This window comes from Oryctolagus cuniculus, chromosome 2, assembly GCF_964237555.1.
Source record: "Oryctolagus cuniculus chromosome 2, mOryCun1.1, whole genome shotgun sequence".
Taxonomy (NCBI): Eukaryota; Metazoa; Chordata; class Mammalia; order Lagomorpha; family Leporidae; genus Oryctolagus; species Oryctolagus cuniculus.
In genome coordinates, this window is record NC_091433.1 from 139,883,728 (window position 1) to 139,887,955 (window position 4,228).

The 4,228-nt window shown below is 59.1% G+C and overlaps 1 protein-coding gene across 1 annotated transcript in view; it reads right to left on the reverse strand.

Moving 5' to 3' along the window:
* OTX1 (orthodenticle homeobox 1) overlaps window positions 1-163 on the reverse strand; it is a 6,860-nt gene extending 6,697 nt beyond the window's left edge. Inside the window, exon 1 of the mRNA XM_051842862.2 lies at window positions 13-163. The gene's annotated coding sequence lies outside the window, so the exon portion shown is untranslated. The remainder of the gene's footprint in view (window positions 1-12) is intronic.
* Window positions 164-4,228: the final 4,065 nt, after the last annotated feature.

Genomic DNA, 4,228 nt, shown 5'->3' on the forward strand with positions numbered 1-4,228 from the left:
CAAGCGATTTACCTTGTCGGAGTGGCTTGTCTTGCTCGGTTGTTTAGGTGATTGGAAATGTAGCCTGATGAAGATTGATCACCTTTCTACTGCCCTCCCCGAGTATGTGAACGCGAGGCGAGTGCGTAACGGGGCTAGGCCGCCAATCGGGGGCCCTGCGCGGGCTGAGTGACAGGGAGCCGGGCAATGGCAGCGCGAGCCGGGGGTTACCTCCGCGCGCCCCCGCCCTCCCCGCCCCCACACCCCGCCCGCCCCGCCCGCCCGCCCCGCCCCGGTCGCGCGCTAACTCCAGGGCTCAGCAGGCAAACGCGGCGCAGAGCGAGGGCGAGGCGAGCCAGGCGAGCGGAGCGCCCGAGCCTCAGCCGCGGAGGGGGCCGCGGGTCCCGAGGCCTGCCCCAGGGCCCCCGCCCTTCTCTCGCCCTCTTGGCGCTCCCAAGGGAGTGGCGGGGAGGGGGGAGAGGTGCTGGAAAACCGGTTCCTTCGCTCCCCTGCGCGCCACGGGGCTCCGCGGCCCGGGTGTGGGCGCGAGGACTCGGGGTGGCTGACTGGAGGAGCGCGGGCTCCCAGCCGCTCCCGCGGCCCCGGCATCTCCCTTTCTCTGCGCCCCCACCTGCTTGCGGACCTCATGGGCGGCCGGTGCCGGCGCAGGCTACTTCGCCGAGCGCGGAGCAGTCGGGGGCGTCGGTCGGTCCTCTGCGCCCCGGGACGACTGCGCCAGGAAGAGCACCCACGGGCCAGGCGCCTCCGCCTACCGGCTCTCGGGCCTCTGTTTCCCGGTCCCAGCAAGGGCGCTTGCAAGTCTTGGCGCACGTTCGAAGCCAGCGTCCCCTTCCCCTCACAACACACCTCACTCCGCAGGCTAAAGCTTTTGATAGAAAACTTTTCTTTTCCTCACACTCTCTCGTTGGAGACCACATCCACCAGGGGCCGTGTGATAGAAAAGGCAGCCGTGGACCTCTACCCTCGAGGTCTCATCCACGGACGGCGGAGGGAGCCTCCTTGAGACGGTTTCCCCGGATTGTTCGTACTGGCCTAGCCCATTTCCCAAGCCAAAGAAACTTCCCAAACAATGTCTACTTGCTTGGACTTTTCGAAGAGTGAAAACAAAAAACAACAAAACCCACAAGCGCTTTCACTCCAACCCCGAGCAAAGCAATTCTTTTAAATGGCAAGTCCTCTTGAATCTTGGACACTTTACGCCCTTTCGAGGAATTTCTATCCCGTCTTCCTAATCTCCCCCCACCCCCACCTCCACTGGCGGAGTGAAAGTTTGAGCAGAGTTAGCGCGAGGGCGAGTCCGGGGGCTGCCGGGCGCCTCGCCGCGGGGAGTGCCCGGGCAGCCGGGTCGGGCCCGCGAGCTGCCGGGACGCTGGGCGCGGGAGAGAATGAAGGGGAAGCCCGCGCTCTGAACAGGGGCCGAAGCCGCTGCTCTTCAAAGTGCCTCCCCCTCCCCCAAGCGACACTTTCCTTTGGAGTCCGAATAAAATACGGTAACAGAATATGATGGAGGGCACACTGTTTCCTTAACTGCTTCTCAAAGGACCCAGGAGATCTTCTTAGGACCTTTAATAAGGCTTTGGTCGGTTCTTTTGTTGATCTCTCAAAATCAACTCCTTCTAATTGAAGTTGGAGCTGAAAGCGAGCTAATGTTCAAAGAAAGTGGCCGCCAGACCAACGAAATTACATTTTTTTTTTTTTTGGACGATGAAGGAACATCTAATCAAAGGGGTAGGGAAAGGAGGGGTGGGAGTGGGGGAGTACGAAGGAGAAAAGGAGGTTTTACAAGATCCCTCTCTGGTTCACAAAAGTCAGCGACACGGGCGCTTCTCTCCAGAACAAAGCCACCGCGGCCCATTCACAAAAGGGAGAGAAAGAGAAAGCAGAATAAAAGAACGAGAGGAAAGAGAAAAAGAGAGCGCGCGCGCGCGCTCTTTAAAGAGGAAAAGAAACAGCGCACAAGGCAGCGCTGGCCTGGCGGGGATACACCTTCGGCTTGCGCAGGCCCCCGCTAGGAGTATCCCACGAGGCCCGCGGCTCACGGCCACCGAGATGGTGCCGACATTTAAAGACAGAAACGAAATACACCCCCGCCCCGGGATCCGGAAAAAAGAGAGGGTCGGAGCGCACTGATTTTGGGGGAAAGAGTCGCGGACGCCCTGGGGTGCGCGTCGCCGGCGTCCGCGTCCGTAGCCCGGAGCTGCCAGCCTGCGCGCTGCGTGCCTGGGTTGCCCTCCGGAGCCAGGGCGCTTGCTCTTCTTGCCAGTTTCCGCAACCTCTCGCACTCCGTGCTTCCTCCAGGCCCCGCTTCGCCTACAGCCTTAGCGCCCGATCTGGGTTCGGCTTGGCGAATTGGAACTGGGGACCGCGCTGGAATGTGCCCGCGCGGTCCCCAGGGCCCGCCGCGCCAGAGCCCGGCGCTCTCGGTTCCAGATGCTGCCACCAGTCTCGGGGAAGTCGGGGAGGTATCAAGTAGCACGGACTTTTTTTTTTTTTTTTTAATCCTAATGAGAGTATTTATCTAATCCCAAATTGCAGGCGAATTTTCTTAATGCTCAGCCCATAAAACCCCGGGATTAAGAGAAGAAAAAGGGAGGAGAAGGGAGAGGGGAGGAGAGTAGAGAGACTGAGATGAAAGTTTCTTGAATGCAGCGTGGAGGATTGAAGCATCCGTCGCTAGGCAAATGTCCAGGTGGGAGACGCTGGCCCAGAAGCGGCGACCGTTCCAGCAACGGTCGCAGCGCTGGGCGGGGAAGAGGGGGCAGCGCTGGAGGGGAGACCGTCCCAGCTCAAGGCCTGCGGGCCAGGGAGGGGGCGAGAGACCTGGGCCCCGCGACCCAGATCCAGCATCCAGGTGACCGCGAAGCCGGGAAAGACCCTAGATAGGACACTCGGGACAGGGGGAGGGGTTTGAATCCCAGTCCGAGGGTTCCCGGCCGGCGGCGGAAGTTCTGCACGGGCCTGCGGAGTGTGCCGGAGCCAGCGCACCGCCGGTGCTCCGCCAGTGCTCCAGCTCCTCCGCGCCCTCCGGACACACAAGCTTCTTTTCCTCCAGCAGGGCCTCTCGGGGTCCCGGTCCCACGGCGTGCTAGGTTCGCGCCCGCTCCTGAGAGCTGGCCCCTGGGCACCACGCCGCGAAGTCGCGACGCGGCACTCCAGCCGCGGGCCTGACCCCGTCAGTCCCCGGGGTCCGCGTTCCACGGCCGCTGAGGGGCGTCCGGGTGCCACGGAGCAGCCCAAATGGAAACCGCGCGAGGCTCGGGACTAAAGTAGGAGGGGTAGGGAGAGGGGCCGCTCAGCGGCCCCATCCATCCCAGCAAATGTGGGGCTAGGGCAGATTTGTCACTTGGCAGATCTGGAGTAGCTTGGGGGCGGGGGAGAGCTGCCTTTCTGCGAGGCCCCTCAGCAGGGAAGGTTCCTCGAATCTAGCGCGAGCGGAGTGGGTGCTGCCGGCCACCCAAGTCCCGGGCTGTTGAGCCGTGCGATTTCCGTCTGTTGGTTTCCCTCGGGTTACAGCAGGGTTCTGAGGGCTTTCCCCCAGAGAGCCGCAGCTCGAATAAAGGGGGTAAATCCTGGATTTCATTTAGTTCCAGTAACTTTTCAATAACTTAAAACGTCATGAAGAAATTCTATAACAAGTGTGTTTTTTAAAATCATTTTGAAAGACTGGCAAGTGGAGGCGGCTGCATACTTTTCAAACTAAGTGTGTTTGTGTGTGTGTGTGTGTGTGAGAGAGAGAGAGAGAGAGAGAGAAATATCTAGGCTGAAGTGTGAATGCTAGTAGCATTTTCTCTAAGTTTCCGGACTTGTTGAACGAGCTTTCTTTGTTTGGACACCCCTATTGAGAAGTGACGGAAACTACCACAGAATCGCCTTTTTCTGTAGCCTAGCACTCTTTCCCTCACCTCATACACACACACCTGCACACACCCGCTCCCCCACCTTTCCCAACAATAACACTCTTCCTTTCACTTCAAGACCCAAACACGCGCCATTTGGCAGAACACACAGCTCTCTCACAGGACTGCAAAACTGTAACAACCGAAAGTAATAACGTGGATACTTCATGAAGATATTAGTGCTTTTTTCAGGGGCAGGAATCACAGATCTTTAACAGAGATGACCCTTTGCAAAAGATGATAGTTTACATAGCTTAAGAATATGACTAATTGCTTTTCAATTCACATTCGTTTGTCAGCAGGGCCCCTCTGGGATGGTATAAACTTACTCA